The sequence below is a fragment of the Sipha flava genome, unplaced genomic scaffold (genome assembly GCF_003268045.1).
Source record: "Sipha flava isolate LNK unplaced genomic scaffold, YSA_version1 50005_pilon_pilon, whole genome shotgun sequence".
Taxonomy (NCBI): domain Eukaryota; kingdom Metazoa; phylum Arthropoda; class Insecta; order Hemiptera; family Aphididae; genus Sipha; species Sipha flava.
In genome coordinates, this window is record NW_020273361.1 from 978 (window position 1) to 21,272 (window position 20,295).

The following is a 20,295-nucleotide window of genomic DNA, read 5'->3' on the forward strand; positions in this document are numbered from 1 at the left end:
TCGGTCCAGTTGACGATTCGACATTTTCTTTTCGGTTACTCTCTTACGGTTCGGTTTACCGTCTGCCCCCGTACGTTGTTGTTTGGTCGGCAACGATTACGAACGTAACGTTCGACGATAAGAGTGCAACGTGCATCGCACGCTGCGCTCGAATTTCGGTCTTTACGTAGCCGCGTTTGATTTCGATAAACCGTCAAAGTTCTTGCACGTTTACTTTCCTCGTGGTTCCGAATTTCATTCGTACGTCTGTTACACTCGTGTCTTCGTTGTACACGAACAATTATTGATATCATTACCGTTTATGAGATTACGATTAGGTGTATCCTCTTTTGAGAGGCACACGACTATTGTAAATACGATTACAACCGTAATTAGCTGTGGTCTACGAAAACAATATCGATGAACACGCTTAGAGTTTAAACGAAGCTATGAGTAATACTAAATATTAACAATAATCATGAAAACCGTAATGATAATTTTGTAAAAAATTAAAATTGGTTAAAGTGGTTTGCTATTGTTATCGTAATGTTGACAGATTTTTGTTTTTATTATTATAACATTATTTCTATATTTATGGATTGGTTTGTTTACTGATAACTATTTCTTATATCTAATATTCTAACAAAGTATTTAATACTTTTTTTTTCAAATCATTACAAATATATTTATGACCATTTTTTTTTCAAATATTTTGTAAATATACTATTTATTTATATTTTCGATCTTAAAAATATACACCATAGTAATTTCATTCAAATACGTTCACTCGTGTTTTGTAATTTACGATTATTTAATTATTTATTTACTAATGTTGCAAATTATTATAGTAAAAGATGGTAGGGTTAATTGGGGTTAGTGCGTCATTGGGTTAACTGCATTATTTCAATTTATATAATATCAGATAAATATACTGTAGGAGTCATTAATTAAATAACGAATGAAATATTACTCTGAACATGTGTTTATATATGGCAACACTGTAGTAAAATTACTTGAAAATGTAGATTTGATTAATGAAATTTCGTTTTTAATATCAACTTTTGTGATATGACATCTTAAACTAAAATATTTATTGATACTTGAATTTAACGATAAAATGGATAAAATTCAAATCAGTATTAACTGAAAATAAATTTACTATGTGTTTCTGTTATGGTTTTTATTTAATCACTTGATTAAATTATTTAAATTTTCAATGACGCACTTAACCCGGACAGAAACCTTATACTTACGGAGAAAATAAGTTACTTAATATCAAGGCAAGTGCGTCAGTTACATTACATTCAAAAACATATGGGTATAGCCTAGGATATAGTACTATGTTTAATTTATAATTTTCATATTGATGGAAATTAAATAATTTTGTTAAATAGCTTTATGAGTTTCATTAAAAAAATCTTTTTTGCACTATTATAAACTAATTTTTGCAAATACCCTATCAAAGTCTCATACATTTTAAATTTATGGGTGATAAACTTATTTAATAAGGTTAAGTAAACTGTAAGTAAATAATAATAATAATAGTAAACAAAAGCCTGATTATCTTGCAATTTTGTTTGAAAAACTATTTCATTTTTGATTAGTTTCATATTTTTGTATTTGTTTTATAAAGTTACATTCAATTTGTTTGCATGTAAATGTTTATTTTGAGACAAGTAATACATTTGTTTTACTTCTGAAAAAATAAAATAATTCAGAGCTTTTTATATTTTGACGCCCTTAACCCGTAGACTTTCCTATACATCTATTTAAAGAAATATATCCAGATAACGCACTAACCCCAAGATAGGAGGAAAGTGTGTCATTTGAAATATTTTAAAAAAAAAATATTTTAAAATTTAATACTAATCCAAATGCATTTCTGATTAAAAATATGGATAGCTTATAACTTAAGAAACACATGATACTTACAGCTAAATCATATAAGCTTGAAAAAATAAAATAATTTGAAATTTTTTTTTTATCAACGCACTTACCCCTAATAACCCTACTTGTATTTATAAAATATTAAAACCAAAAATAAAAATAACTGTTTGTATTTCAGAACTTACATTAGTTTTATAATAATTTAATATATTGACATTTTCAATAAGAAGTAATAAGCTAAGAAACTACTCGTACGTTTAAATATAAATAATCACATAATCAAAATCTATATTTAATTTTTTTATCTACATACACGAATAGGAATAAATACATTTGCATTAAACATAATTTATTTCATCTCATAATAATTCGATTCAACATTGATAAAGCAGCCATAAGAATATTTTTTAATTGCGTGTTATAACAATTAAAATGATAAAATATACAATTAAAAAATGTGTAGTGTATTTAATTATATAAAATAGAAAAGCTTGTACATATTGTATGGTACTTATAAACTCATATCCTGCATATAAACCGTGTATTGTTAATAGATAACTATTCTTAATTAGAACGAAATCGCATGTTAATTACCACTCTTTAGGTTTACGCGCATAATTTATTAGTACATGTTTATATAATGTATATGTATGTACTAATATACGTGAAAATATTAAGTAGGTGTCTTGCAGTGACGGCTCAACTGTTTTGATGAGTTACATACGATGGTCTCGTATAATATGATTCAATTTCTAATTTCATCGACTTAAATCGACTTTAAATGTTTTATACCTTCCAGACAAGAAATGTTCTTCGATTTATTTTCTGACTTCATTATTTTTACATATATATTATCATACGTACGCCCATTTATTTCGTGTAACTATAAATCATGTATGTATAGTGTTGATATTAAAATTATTTGCACTTTCATTTAACCCACATTATGCAAACCACGTATAAACGCAGAAACTATTTAAAATGGGTTGTTTACATATGACCAGTACCATTTGTATTAAAATGTTGTCTTATTTAGGTCATCACAACAGTAGTTTACACGTTTAAAACATATTGCCTAGAAATTGATCAAATAGTAGTAAAATGTAAAAAAAAAAAATACGAAAACCTTCAACTTTCGATTTAGTTACGTATTATTTCTATACTAGTACCTTGTTTTAATTAAAATAAATCGTGTACTTGTTAGTTTGTAAGATGTATGTATATAATATATTATATAGTTAACTCCATACTGGAATACTTTTTTTTAGAAATGCTAAAAATACGATTCGTGAAGCATACAATATATTATAAAAATAGGTTCCAGTAGTTTTAATGATGATAGATAATCTATTCGATAATTTTAAAAAATAAAATATATAAATCTACAGTTTAATATAATAAATGAATTTTAATAAAAGTATTTTCGGCGTACTGAATAGCTTCTATTATTATTCTAAATAATATTAATTATTGTATATAATAGTACCTATATGCATATATATACAAAAAAATACAATAAGTTCGCAATGACAAAAATAAAATATCTAAAAATTATAAAAGAAACATATATATAAAAAGTGAATAATTTTCTAATTTATATGTAAGTATTGAATTTCACTTTTTTAAAAAAAAACATTATATTTAACTTTTTTGTTTTTGTAATTTACGTTTTTTCTGTATCCATAATGATAATCAAATAAGGTTCTTATAAAATATATATACGAGATATTTTATACATTTAAAAACAAATATTAATAAATCAGTAATACATTTTAAATTTTAATTAATTTTTTTTTCAAACTTTAAGATGGTATTATACAGCTTATTATATTTATGAATATTATGAAGAATCAATAACTTTTTAATATCATTAAGTTATGATCATATGTTTAGCTTACAAAAAAAAAAAAAAAAGTATTATTTAATATGAATGTGTAACCTTTTGCGTTTTGAAATATTTTAGTTTTCTCATAAATCCCGAATGCGATTATAAATAATATTTTTTATCTGTGGTGTAAATTTATAATGTGTTAAACTAATAAATACAACCATTATTAGAACTTTTTAAAATATTTACGTCTTATAAAAATAATAAAGAAATACCTAAGTAATTTTAAATTTTTTTATGATATAGAGAATATTAATAAATATTCTCTATAAATATATTTAAAATAATTAACTAAAAGAGTGGATAGTTGTAAAAAGATATTTAAAAAATATAATTCAAATGAAACCGTTAGATTTTAATTATTTTGATGATTATAGTATTATTATTATTATTATATTTTATGTTGCGTTATGTGTAATATGGTGTAATTAAAATTGAACACAAATACTTACATATGGATTTGATTTTCAAATCATGAAAAATATTTGATTTATGATCATTTTATAGTGCGCGGTCATAATAGATAGGAATATAATATAAAAAAAAAATATCTTTGTATAAAATATGTACCGTCGTGTATACTATACACGGCCATTATAAGTAGGGTAACAGTATATTATCTTCAATCGACAGTTCAGCTGCAAAAGTGATGTGTGTTCGTAGAGATATTTAAAAAAAAATAAAAATAAATATTATTAATCGATGGAATGGAACACACGTTACATTGTTCGTTCGCTTCGTACACGGCACAAAGCCCTGTACCTTTTTAACGAGACATTTTCTTCGGCGCTATCTTTGGATTTTGATCTTTGGGGGTTTTCTCCCACACACTGACACCCACGCACGCACACACACACATACACACAGACGGCGGTGGCGGTTAAATGCCAAAACACGACACGTCCATTTAAGTGTCATCGGAACGAAAAATGTCCACCTCCGACGATGTACCCAAGCTCCGGCGGAACGAACAACATCCAATGCGATCGGACGGATCCGCGTGCACATTATTTATGTGACTTTTTTTCCTTCTCTGGTGCTACACATAACGTATTACAAAACGTATACGCGAACTTAAAATATCGACGCACGTCGATTAATAATATACGCAAACATCTTCACGCGAGTTCGTATCCGCTGCACGTGTCCTGTTAAAATCCTTCGTCACGTCTTAATTCGGTCTTCCACTCGCTCGGTCGCCGTGGCTAGTGCACGTCACGCATGGAGCGCTCCTGAAACATAAGGTTTGACAACCGCTCAACAGTGCACACTGTATACCAATCAACGCGTTGATATAGGTACATCGGTATTAAGAGTTAAGTGTTAAGTTGTAATTGCACCCATATTTTTCCGCCTCATCATAGATATGAACGTATGATATTTAGGAGAACTATAAATCATTTATATTTAATAGGGTTGATACATATTATTATTTATGTTAAGTATTTACTACCGCTTTACGTCTGTACAGGCGTGCAGCAACATCCTCGTCCGTCGAGTCTCGACAGCGTTTACTCATTAATGCGTAATTGTAATCATTCGAATGAGATATATGTTTAGCCGTATAAGTAAATAAGATTTATTATAATCAAAAATATTTTTCATATAATACTTAAATATGTTAACATTCAATTTTATCGTATATTTTTAGTAACTAATGGGCAAAAAATGCCCTCTTCGCCCCTAGTTAAATAAACTCGCCTCTGGTTCGCACAGCGCGGTGACTCGAACCTCGTGCGAATATGCGTTCAGGTCGATGGCGCGTCTGCCATCGGAGTACGGGTCAAATTATTGATCAACGGTACCATATATTTTATCTGCGCATCATATTAACGTTCACTCAAAATGTAAACACATGGTTATACTATGAAAAACGGTCACGGTTCATTGTTCGAACCGTAAACTGAGGGAAAAATAACTACCACGAATTAGGATTCAACACTATTCGCGTTGCAATACAGAACTGTACGTGTAGAACTGCGGAAAAATGTACGCACCCAGTTCAAAAGTGCTAAGGTTCATTGTCACGATCGCGATAAAAAAATAATAAATTTAAAGTATTCTTATAAATTGCACGAATGTTCCTACGCTTTTGTGGAACAGTCGTCTTGTATAGAGTTATAACACGAGTATTTTTTTATCTTCAAATTATTACATCGATTTGCAATTACTGTTTTCTTATTCCTGCGTGAAACATGACCACTCGTCACTCGAGTTACGATCAGTGTACATTTTATAAAATATCGCTTTCGAGATCTGTACGTACATTGTGTCCGTCCGTACGTACGGTTTGATTGACGAATACGATATTACAAATAGTGCGTTTTTAATATTTGTGAGTATTTATTTCCTTTAAGATTTAAATTGCGAAAAAGCAAGTGCGACAATTATCTACAAACCGTAAGTTACCTGCCGTATCTGTAGTATATTTAAAATTTTCAGTTAAACATTTAATTTATTGAAATTAATGAGCTTCATAAATTGTAATTTCTAAAGTTAATACGAGTATTATGGTACTAGAATAAAATATGAAATATTAAACTAGATTTTTTTATTTTTAATTTTTAATAATATTTCTAAGGGTGGAAAATTCTTGGTTTAAGATATATGTTATAAAAGGTATTGCTCATTTAAATAATTATATTTTTCGTTGAGTTCCTTATTACTATTGAAAGTTGTATAAATTAGATGGTTTTAACTTTGCATTTATGAGAATAATTTTTAAAAATGCTAAAAAATTATAATATTCAGTTTCACGTACATAAATTAAATTTTATATTTAAGAAGAGAATTTATAATTTTTTAATATGAAAATTAAATAAATTAAAATTTATAATATTTCAACAATAATTTTATTCTTATTATTAATTTTTTAATTTGTATACTAAAATGCTGCTGGATATCTGTTGTATAATTGTTTCGTGTTAGCATTCTTAACACATTAGTACCTATGTTATCTAAAAACGAATAGAATATTTAAAATCTTTGAAGTGTTTCATTTTTAAAGTCAATTTAAAATAGTCATTCATTGTTTCATTTTCAATGTCTTGATAATTTAAATTTTTTTTTTTTATTTTAAATAAGTTATCTCACTATGTTTTTCTACACAAAAAGCTTTTTTCCTATTGGGTAAAAATTTGAATTTTTTTTTTACACTTTGTACAACCAAGTAATTTACATATTGTAATATTTTACTCGAACTAAATTTTTGTTTTAAAAATTGTAATTTCACACAAATCATAAATTTGAACGGGTAAAATTAAAAGTAATTAAATTAACTCTGTATTTTTATAAATAAAAGCATTATTGTGCATTTTTTAAATGTAATTATTAAAATTTATTACTATTAATAATGAACTGTTATCAAATTATACTTTTTTTTTTTAAGTATAAAAAAATAGAGAGGTACGGTTCATAGGAATATGCTTGTTGAAAATTAATTGTTTGGTTATTTCAAATTTACAAATTATATAAAAATCATAGTTGAATATTAAATATCCTGTATGTATAAAAATCAGTTTTTATTACTGTAACAATAACTTTCCGAATAACTATTTACTGTTACAAATTATTTTATACCACATATTTAAGAAGAATGAACCACCTTAGGGTTTGAATAACTGAAGTAGTATCGTTAAAACAGACCGATGAACTGATAGTCGATAGGTGAATATCGCCAACCGATTATCGTTACAATCTATACCCAGTTAATTTAAAATTAAACATTAATTTTAAATCTTATTTTTCACAAGTAAAAATATATACAAACCGTTTAACAATCTGAAATTAATTATTAATAATCGGTTCCTAACTCCACGCATTTAGTAATTTTTGAAAACCACGTCATCTCTCGCGGGTTCGGATGAAGCAAATATTTTTTTATTGGACTGATGAAGGTAGTCTATATGAAATCGATGATTTGAGTAAAAAAGTAAGATTCCATTGCACCACATACTTACACTGTCGTCTGGTCCGTCGCAGCAAACGGTCAACAATAAATGTGCGTGGAAAAAAAAAAAAAACGTTTGTACATATTTCTTCTAAATACGTAATGACCGATAGTAAATGACAACGTATTTTGTACGGACATTTTGTTTTCCACGTGCCGTCACATGTCAATCGGTTACCTAACGAGACACGGGTCTCTTTCTTCTGCATACAAGCAGTACACACACACACACACACAAATGTATAATTTCTACGGTTTTGTATATACTTACGTGAATATATTTGAATATATGAGACATGTTTTTTTTTTTTTTTTATTTAATTTTTTCCCGAACAACCTTAAACACAATACGCGTTTGTTCGCGCATGCGGTCGTGTCGTAATTTTCACGTGAGACCGTAGAGTTGTGCACCAGCAGTCGGACGTACCCGGACGAAACGTACATCGACGAGGAGGAGCTCGTGTGACCGTCGACGGATGCACTGACCGAACGGATTATGTACAACACGGGGGAACGTGTACGAATATTATCACAATAACGTGCGCAAGTTAATCGCGACAAGGCGGTGCTCACACACGGTACTATGGACGCGTGGAGGTCTTAATTAACCGAATGATTTGCGTACGCTCGTGCGATACGTCGTTCCGTTCCTCGCGACGATCGCGCCCGTCGTTCGGAAGGCGAACGGAAAACGATTTCCACGATTATCGTTCGCGTGTGGGCAACTGCAACGTGTGTGCAACGGGAGCGGGAGCAAAGCTGGTTTTCTTTGTTTTTCGTCCTTAAACCGCGTGTAATTACCGTGCACGTTCGGGTGTGCACCGTAACAGAACTGGTAACAATAGTTACATTACCATATAAATTGAGCTGACGGACGAGCCGTTCGACTCCAGTGTACGTCATCTAAATGCCGTATTATATCGTATTAGGCGTCGTTTACGATCATATTGTAATAATTTTTTTTTTTTTTTTTTTTCGATACCAAATATCACAAACGCTTTTTCGATAGCTCTACCGTGCGCACGAACGCCAAACGAACGTTGCGACGTATGCCCGCTGTACGCGTGTATCTTCTTCTTCGAGGGCCATTGTTCGTTGACGAACGTTGCCAATCATGTTAGCAATTCGCTCTTTATTAATGGCTGTTCTGAATAAAGTAAATCGTAGACGTATTGAACCATTTTCTAAGGTTGTCCAACCAAGAAATTTGATGTCTTCCTCGGCTCTTATACTGACATTTTATTTCTAAATATACGTATGTGTGCGTGTGTCACGCTGTAATAGTTCTCTTCAAACTCGAGCACATTCTCAGGAGTGTAGGATTGCGTTTCGCTCGAGTCACGTGCGTTTATTTTATTTTATTTTTTTTCATTTCCCCGAGAAATCAATACTCGTCTCGCCGTCCTGTGCAATTAAGAACTACACCGTACGCGTCAGAATTAATTTTTAGACGAAAACAAATGCAGTCGAATAATAATTCGTCGCTGTCGGTTCCGCTGGCCGCACGCCAATTACCGTACGCGCGACTCTTGCATTAAAATATTATCTTCGTCCGAAACACGGCTGCGGTACGTGTACGCGTACGAGGAGACGTCGTCGTCGTCGTCCTCATAACAATAATAAGGACGTCGTACCACCCATACGCACGAAATTAACATCCTGTTCGTTATTAACTGGCGTGTACGTACTATACGTCCGTGATGGTATACATGCGCGTACACCGAATATTATACATACCGCGTCCTGCGCACGGTCAAAACGAGACAGTTACACCGGTCCTGTATCGGAATGAAAAAATAAAATAAAAAAATAAAACACATTTATATTTATTCGTATATCTTTAGACGTGACAGTGTTCACATTACCATACACGCACACACTCTTTATGTTCACTAATACACATAGTATATTATATAAGTACACAATACGAACAGATACGCGTGTATATACAAACACGAGCGTGACACGAACGCGTTATCTGCGTGCATTAATCGGACATAATATTATTACGTACGGCACACATACGTGTGTAATAACGCGCACACGGCCCACTGGCTTATATTGTAACGATTTGCGTTTCGCGTGCGATTCGAGAAAAAAATGTAGGGAAAAAATAAATATCCGAAAACGATTCCGCTCTCCGGTCCGCAGTCGCGTTTTCTCTCGCCTCTCTTATTTTTTTTATTATTATTATTATTTTTTCACTAAAGTTGATTAATACGTGCCTATTGTGTGAACCTCCTTTGAATCTTTTCACAAGAGAGCAGCGTCGAGTGTGTGAAAGAGAGAGAAGGCGTGAGGGAGAGATAAAGAACTAGTCAGGTACTCTGTTTTTTTTTTTTTTTTTTCTCCGTCGCACCGTCTCTCCACGATTTTCTGTCGACCTGCAGGTTTTCGAATATAACGCAACGCTCTGCTGCAGCATTAGCAGGAGCAGCTGTCGCGTTCTCCCACACGCCTCCGTCATCGTCATAAGCGACGTGTATATACACGAAGTGTGTACGTATATATCGGTAGGCATCATCTGTACAGACCGTGCACGCAAACGCGAAACGCGTCCTTTTCATCTGTAAAAATATTTTGCCACGGGTGAATGGAACGCTTTTATTTTATTTTTTCCATCGCCGCCGTTTTCTGCTGTACGTGTGCGCGCGTTTTCTGTGCAGTATATATACACGCGCAGTGTATACAAACTCTGTGCGTTTGTGTTCGCGTGTATGTGTTTGTGCGTGTATTAATATTATTATTTGTATACGCGCGCGGAAACTCCGCCGCCCGATGATTAATGCAAAAATGTCGAGTTCGATTCTGTCAAAAGGAGTAAAACCCCCAAGGGGACCGAGGTGCACGCCAGCGTCGGTGGTGGCGCGCGGGGGAGAGCCAATCCCGTAGCAGCAACAGCAGCATTCATCTTGCAAGGAATTTATCATTGTCCCGCCGTCGACGAAGGCGGCGAGAGGGTAGGAGTTGGTATGTGTGTGCGCGTGTGAGCGCGTGTGTACTGATGGTTTTGAACAGGGGTGGAACGCTACCGCCGCCGCCGTCGTGCGCGAGGGATGTCGTGTTGTGTTTGTCAAACAACTACGTACCCTCTCTGCCCCTCTCTCGTCACCATACCGTTTTTCGGTATATATATGTACACATATATTCATATACATACACGCACGCACACATACTTGTACATATACGTGTATCTGGCGGACACCCCGTTTTCCATTTGGTGACTGTTGCCTGTTCTCCTATATAATATATGTACGGCGGCGGCCCTATATCCATCATCCGCCTGTCTGTATATATGCACTTACGTGTACGCGCATGCATGTATAAAGTCTGAGCGTGTGCGTACGACTGTATATAATACGTGTAGTGTATAGTGTGTACGGAAAACGGTGAACCGCCGAAACAATGGAGCGCTGTTCGACCGAACGATAATTAAATGTTAAAAAGTCTAGAAAAATATATCGTACATCGGGTGTACTATTATAACATTACACAAGTCCGTTGTAGGTGATAGTACCGTCGGAGCTTTCTGCTGTGATTGTCCCATCGATACGCGACCTATCGACCAAACGCATTACGGTTCAAAAATCGTGTAACCGGCCCTGTACTGTTTATTAAACGACTATTCATCGGTAACCGTTTTATTTTATTGTTAAAGAGAAGAAAAAAAAAAACGAAGAAATATGGAGCGATGCATATTATCGCGGGCATAGGTTAGGCCCAAACGAGGCCCAATTGAGTCCCAAACGAATTTATCTTTTTTCGAAATAGGTAAACTGAGTCCTTCGTAGTTAAAGCGGCAAATTGAGTCCCCTTTAAAATATTTAATTTCTAAATTTATTTTTTATTTAATTTAACTAAATTTATTTAAATGTATTTAAATTATAAACATCATGGTTGATATAGTTATAAGTTCACCGAGTACTGTAGGTAAGTGTATCTTATCGTTACATCGTTAAATATTATTATATTTCGCTCCGTATTATTATATTACGCGACATTTATATAAATACCTAACTATCTACAACAACGCTGGATGTGATATGTGATAAATGATAAATGTAAGTTTAATGTATGTAGTATATAATTGTGTTATTATAATTAAGTGTGGTAAATAAAAAAAAAAACAGCATTTCACCATTCAGCATTTCAAATTACCGCTTTCATTTTTTATGTGAAGGACTCAGTTTACACCTAAAACTAATAAAAGGAACTCAATTTACCAAACCCGATTATCGCAGTATTTACGTGTGTATGACGTGTGTGATGCGTTTCAACGTGTACCATCGTGGTGTTATAACAACATACAATCGTATCTATAGCCGTCGCATACTTGCGCGAGCCTGTTTTGTAGACGTTATAACAAACGGATTATACAGCTATAGGTATACACAGGTGTAGAATAAACATCTTAACGTTTTCAGTCGCACGCAGAAACGAGATACGAACGTTGCCGTCGTTATTATATTGCACATAATTCGAGTGGATGTTTATTTGTTCCGAAAAAAATACGGGGTTACGTAAAGACGAATAGGTATACACCGTCGTTGCACGTACCGTTCATAATCGTTGAATAGAACGCACATCACCTGTGCATTGAATAAGGGTTTTTTTTATTTTTTTTTTATGCTTTGTACGAATTTCATTTGTGACCTTTGAGGATACAAAAGAACGTAAAAAAAAAAAAAAAAAAAAATACATATTTCCAGGAGCTACTACCTGAATTTTTCTATTATAACGATTTCGTTGCTAACCGGGTCGCCGGATGTTACTGTAGTATACAAGCAGCACACGCGTGTGTTATATTTACAGTGTGTTCGCCGAGATAAGAACGTCGCCACCTGTAGTTTAAAAAAATATTTTTGATTAAAAAAAGAAAAAAAATCTCGATCCCGATGGGGGTTAACGACATGACGCCATTGAAATCCGTACATTAGGTCGTTTCTCGCGGTGGGCGCCTACCGTGGTTAAATATAAATATATAGGTTTCCGGAACGCACTGATAATCAATTGACACATTCAAATTATACACCAAAGAAGTATTTCGTCGTTCGGATTTATCTGAAGTAGGTATATTACTCGATTTGTGTTTATTATAGTTATAAATCAGAATTTTTTTTTTATACATATACACACTATGTACATAATACCGACTACGTGCACGATTTATAGGGGGATCGGGTCTCTGTTACAATACTCGTACTTCTATAGTAAATATGATGTAACTAGTGAGTATTGTGTATTGTTTTTAGTTAATATAATCAAGGGACTCACGGGTATATTGAAATCGTATTATTTTTAGGTATTTAAAAGTGCTTACCATGTATAATATTTTTTGTGTTCAGTTTAGAAATCAATAATATATATAATCATATAAGAACAAAATTATCAAAAATCATACTTCAATTATTTTGCACGAATGCTTGATTTTAAAGAGCTATTTAGCAACAGTACATCGGTAGGAGTGATAAACACATTTACGAGTATGTATAGAACATAGATTAACTTTACGTAGAATATAAAAATTTTATTAAGACTTTGATAAGCTGTTACAGTTTAAATGGAATACTTTAAATTGATATATATCAACCTAATTTTGAATAAGGAAATATTTAAATCTTACACTTTTCATGATTTTAATAAAAATCTTTTAAACAATTCCTAGTACCTATATAATTGTTATATTATATGTACTACATCTATTCACTACATAATATGTACATATTTTATACATATTATGTAGTAGATGAATTATTAATTATCCTATAATAGTTATGGTAAATATTAATAAAGAAAAAATTATCATGCATTTATTTATCTCCTCAGGACATAATCAATTAAACTTGATAAAGTATTGATATTAATTGATAATTAGTTTCAATAATAAATATTTTAACATTTAATTACTTTTATATCAGTACTTTGTTTTCTTCGTGGAATTTTGACGTCGTGTAAAATCAATTAAATTAACTCTTAATACTGTTTAATTAAAATAAATTTAATATACCTAAGTATCCTTAATTGTAGTTTATGACCGTGTAATAATAATGTAAATCGAGTTATGTTAATACACAGAAATCTAAAATGAAAATTGTTGATGGTTATCATTGACATCGAGTACATTATAAAATATTATCTTTAAATTTTTTAACCTAAATTAGTATCGATTTCTTTTTTTTTTTTCTTTTGGGAAATGAGATAAATTGTTGAAGAAGGTACATACAATACTTATAGAATGATAGAGAGAAAGAAGAAGGTCTATGCCAAGTTTTTATCCAAAACACCGACGTAATGCTGTAGGCGATAAAAATAAAAAAGCCAGAGGTGAAAGCTAACTCCTAGGTACCTCTAAGTACGATGCGAGAAGAAAACGATCGTACCGTTTAAATGATTACATCGTATTTGTTACAGTCGCAAAGATTTTTATTTGCGTATACTTTTACGGTACAATATCCAGATGTTGCAAGTAAATCGGTTTAATAGAAACTCATTTTTTCTTATGGACATACGTAGACGTAATAATAGTAATATTATTATTAGCGAAACCACGGTGAAAAAATAATCGTTGCGGATCGCGTGGATAAACGCACGCCGCAGACGAAATAACACGATATAGACAATAATATCTGAGACAAAATAACAACAATAGTAATGATATGAGGGCGAAGGGAATATTGTTATAATAAGACGTGAAGGGGAAAAAATACGTCGGTCTACGTGTATATTTATGTACACGAGCAAATATATACACGCGTGAGGCGAAAAAAAAAATAAAAATAAATATGAGTAGAGTGAAAGGAAAAAAAGTGTTCGAGGCCTATTTTTCAAGCTTCATTTCGCCTAAAAGAAAAGGAGAACGCGGCCGCCCGTCGGAGGGTCGTCTCTCCGCCGCCACTGCGACCGCCGACGTCGTTTGACAGTGTCTATTTTTCTCGTTTTCGTATTTTTCTTGTTCACTATCAGCGCAAGGCAACACACCCTCGCCGCCATTCACCACTCGTCCACACCTCCGGGCCGCAACCCCCACGTACCACCATCGCTCCGCGCACCGTTTGTCCGGCCCCTCCGCGCGCGAGGACCCCGTGCGTATGGGAACAACATTGTGAACGACGACGACGACGATGACGATGACGACGACGACGACGACGAGGCGGAAGAGAGACCGTATCAGCGAGGGCGGGAGAAGGGTTCGTTTTTAAAAGTTTCTTTTTGATTTTGACATTGACAAATACACAGCGTTTTATCATCAGTTGTTTTCCGCCTCCGCCCACGTATGTATATATATATACAGTGCCGTATACCGCCGCAGCCGCCGGTGTGCTTGTGCGTGCGAGTGCGCGTCACACGTCGCTTTTTCATCTCTCTCTCTCTATCTTTCTCTCTGCGTTCACGCACTACGTTGCACCACCGCTTCGAGAAATAGGGATGGAATTTTATTTTTCGCCCGCGTGTCGATCGCGTGCAGTGCGTGCGTGAGCGTATTAAAATTTTTTCCGCGCCAACGTACAATATTATCACGAGCGAGCCCTGCAACCGGGATTCGTTCCCTGCTCGTCTCATCGACAACCGCAGTGCCGGTACGGTTTTTCCTCTCCTCGGCGAGAGTAGAAAATGTGTTACGCGTGGACGCGTTTTCGTCGTGTCGATCCCTGCGAGTTGCGGACGCGTACGTACGCATTGCTGCCGCTACGCGAGAAACGTCGGGAGGCGATGTGAACGATACGCGAGGTGTGGGGACTGAGGAAGGGGCTCGCAGTGAATTCCGAAAGGGTTCGAGAAGTACGGATACAACGTACCTATTATGCGATTTCGAGCCCGGACTAATGGTCGTCATTTGTCAACGGTTAACGCGTCGAATTCCTGCGCAGTTACAAAACGGAAACGATAAAAGCGAACGCGTTGCTTTGAAGTATAAAAAGAAAATGCTACGACGCGTACGTTAATGCAACGCAATATTAAACGGTCAGCGATTCGCATGGAAAAACTAAAAAATTCCCCTCCTCTTCCCATGCGTTTTCGGTCAAGTCGTCTGTACCGTCCGTTTGAAGTTGCAACCGCCGATCAATTAGTGCACACCGCGTTACGATCGTTTGCCACAAACAATAATTTACAATACACGCGCGAATTGAAATAAACGCGCGTTGGCGACGAAAGCGCTGCGCGTACAACCATTTGGTTCGTTTTAATCTGGTAAAATGTCGACCGAACCCTTTTTAATAAGATCAACGGTCTTCCGCCGCCGGAGGGATCTCGGAATCCGTTGGCCTTCACCTCGGTCCCGCGGCGACGAACGGTTTTTCCGTTTCGTTTCCGGCGACACGGGAGAACCGCCGACCGTGCCCAGGTGCACACGACGACGCGTCTGTGGCGAAGAACGGTCCGCGGCACCGGAAACACCAACAGCTGTTTGCCGAGGGCTCGTCATTCGCTGACCGCGCATATAAACCGATTGTAAATTCGTCGTCGTCGTGTCGCACAGCTTGTGCCGGCCGGGAGGGTCGGATAAAATATGCATGAAAAGTTTTGATCGAACGATCAGCGCGCGCGCGCGTTTCGCGGTCTCCCGCGAATGATCGAAGAACACGCGGAACGCTGATGACGTAAAACAATCGTATTAATAACAGTCATCAGATTATGACCTTGTGTGATTAATGCGCTAGTCGTTGAACCCGAAAACGTAATGTTTTTGTGCCTGCAACGAGGGACGCGCTGACGTTGTGGTGGTGGTGGTGGTGGTAGTGGTGGTGGTGATAGTGGCGGCGGCCGCTAGTTATTATTGTACGCGGCCGCCGGGCGAAAGACGAAAAAATAAAATTAAAACGAAACACGAGAAACAACGGAGCCGAGGAGAAAACTTCGCGCAGACGAAAACAACAATTATAATAATTATAACGATAACAAAAGCCGCGGGAAGACGCGGGGACGTGAAAAATAAATCGCTCGGGCGTCCTTTCTCTTTCGGGGGACGCGCGACGATGTTATTATTATTAATTAAAAACCGGGCGTCGCGAGACCGATTAATATTGTCAAGTCGGTGGCATTTATCCTTTCTCCTCCGGTGCCGGCCGCGGCCGCACTCCCGTTCGCCGTGAACGCACAACGTATACGTAATAATTTCACGTACAAAGCGCGTTTACAATGTGTACAATAGGTGTGTAACGATCGTGTTACGTACTCTGCGGTTGTTAACGGTTGTTGTCGTTGCGTTATCATCGGTTGTACGGTGACGAAACGGTAGACATATTAGCCGTGCCAATAGACCGTAGGGCGACGTGAATGTACTATTCTCACCGGTAGCCGTGGGATACCCGACCGATCGTTTTTCAGCTGTTGTTGGACGCGATCGCGTACGGGTCTCGGCGCGATATCTGCCGGCGGGACGTCGTCCGGAAGGATAAAAAAAAAAAAAAAAAAAAAAAGAAAAAAAAAAATCGTTATCAATCCATTCGCCTCGTTATTTTTGATTAAACACTCTTTTTTGGCCGAGAGGGTTTTTTTCGTCGTCCACGTGTTCCCCCTCCCCTCCCCTTCACCGATGTGATGACGGTACGCAACGTGCATAGATATAATGTTATAAGCTTTAGCGTGTAAATACGCGCTATTCCGTGCGCGCCGAACGACGTCTGTTATAATATATCTCCGTCGTTGTACAACGTTGGCCGTCCCGAAAACGAGTAGCCGATAGAAACCGTTTGCGTATCAATCTTATTGCTCCATCGATCCGTGTGCCCATTATCGTAACACAATAATAACACGTAGGTACGAATACCACGCGGCGCAACGCCACGACGCTGATTAATGTCGCCCGTCCAGTGGGTCTCGGTCGTCGCGTCACCGCCACACGCAATATTTTTCATCTTATTGTGTCGCTACGGGCGTATTACGCAGGTCGTCTCGCACGTCCCCAATAACAGGTAGACCGGCCGGCCATCCGTATAACTGATGCGCCTACTGCGCGCGGGTTCTTTCGGATTCAAAATTCTCGACATCCAAATCGTTCACGGGATTATTATCGCCATCAATTGCTGTTTCGGTTCGGCGAGAAGAATTGTGACGGAAAAGACAATCGAAAGTTCGGGGTTTCGTTAGAGTCCAACTTTTTAATTTCGGTTTCACCGATGTACGTACGCGTAAAAATTATGGTCATTCATTTTGAGATACGATGTTTTTCGACGAAAACAATTATGTAAATCCTTTTTATATATATATATATATATATATATATATATATCTACGAGAGTTATTTAAATTTAAGTTTTTTTTGTATTTTTCTGGTAGCCCATGATCAACGTCACGACGATCGTCGAGCCTGACATTAGGCTAAAGTAATTTATGTATTACATACAAGTGGGTGTTTTGAAAATTCTGAAAATTGATAAATGTGTTTCTCCAGAAACGGTGTTCGGATTGCGAAAAATATGAATATTATATAACGTTTAATATACTTATACGTATAGACAATCAAATCGCATATGGGTGTATTATATGGGACGCTTATAAAGCGTGTTCAAAATCGTTTCTGAGGCGTGTCGCGGAGGTACCATTTTAGCGGCATTATAATTAATTATATATCGTTTGAATACTGTTCATGTGTAGTGTGACGGATTCATAAAACGATTTTGGAGGGTCAAAGAAATGAATAAATTGGATTTTATCGCGCTGAAGATGTTTTCGCTTATCGTACGTTGTATGCAGGACCTTTATTGTCAAGATACATAAGTAAAAAAATAATAATAAAATAAATAACTATAATAAATAATTCATTAAAAACCATTGAAAACCATAATTATTAGGAGTAGGTATTGCAAAGCTAAAGGATATGGTATAGTGTAATGGGAAGATAAGACTCGGACGAGCCATCTATGGTGAACACACTCGTATCACAAAACAATTTTGTTTGAAAATTATCAAATGCGAAATCGCACGTGTAGGGGAGGCGAAGAACTGTTCCGTTTGCGAAAATTTTCGTAAGCAAATGGTAAAACATCCGCATTGTAGTCGGATGGAGTACCTAATCGAATATCCGTCCATAGGAGTCTCTCGTCGACAATCCAGGGCCCGTGTCTTAAACTGAATGTGGTGTTCGCTGTGTTTTTTACAGTTTGTCTGTGTCAGACGTCGACAAGAACGCTAAGGCATGACGAACGTAGCGTTATGTGTATGGACAGTGAGCATGAATACGATGTGTGAGCGCGTTTCGGACAAACGGTGAGTAAAAACGAAATATCGCTCGCTGCGTAACCGTACACACAAACACCCACGCAGGGACGGCTCCAGAGCCTTGGTTAGAATGGGTGGGGCAAGTTATAATTTTACAAAATCTTATAACAAAGAAAAAACAACAATTTAGTCCGTACAGAAATGTGTTACGCAATTCGTGTTTCGAACATTATAAAATAATAATATCATAGTACCATACCATAGTATATTTTATATTAATAGAGTTTATTTATAGCCTTATTGGTTCTTCATAATATAGATAGCAGGTACATACAGTGCTCGACTTGGAAAAATTAAAGAAGTGGACTCTATTTACATTAAAAAAAAAGGACGTCCCAAAAACTGGCTGAGCGTTATGATTATAGCGTAATAATAGTAGGGGGACGCTTAAATTTCTGAAAATTAGTTGGGGTACTCCGTCTCCCTGCGACACCCCTCAAGTCGAGCACTGGGTACATTGTATAAACCGTCATACCTCTATGGCTCTATCTATATACTTGTGCATGTCGTATAAATAGTCCATATTATAATATGCATTTTTTGTTAACAAAATTAATTTTTTTATAAATACGGTACGGGCCTAGGACTCCCTCCCTGGATCCGCCCCTGCACTCACGTACGTGTATAGCTGTTTGAAATACAAGTGTGTGCGCACAATATGTCTCGATGGCAATGCACGCGAGTTTGATGTGAAATTGTTTATCGACGGAATGTGTTCGATAGGATGTCGGGAGTGAGTATCCCGATGAAATGTGTGCCGTTAAATGGTGCGGCGATGGCAAAAATCATCGTTCAGATCCGTACGCACACATAAACACATAACCCGTTACGTACATATGTACAAACGTGGTGGTTGTTACAATACTCTACGGCAGTGTCGACGGTGAAAGGGGGTGAGTGCGCGGTCGTTGTTGGCGCGCGAAATAAAGTGCACCCGAGCCCTCAAGGTCGACCGACAATTTATAGTTTGGGTTTGAATCGTCCGCAAGGATGCTTTCGCCCACCCCCTCGCCACCGGCCGCGAATATAGGTGTTCAGTGAGCGGTGGTGTATACGTGTACTTACTCGTTTTGCGGGCGTCCCTTGTACGTGTAATGGCGATGACTCGGTCGCTCTACGAAACCATGACCAGGTTAAAAGCGTTAACCCGTGCGACCATTTGTTCCGATCGCTCGACGACCAATACAATATATTGTGTTCTCCCAAACCACCACGTCACCCCGCCCCGCCCACTACCGAACTATACGTACTACGCCTGATATGTTCCGTCGATTGAGACGTTTTTTCTTTTTTTTTATTCACTCGATCCATTTTTTCCACTCATACAATCGGTTTTTCTTCTTCCGTTGTCGCTTCGAATGCGAACGCGATT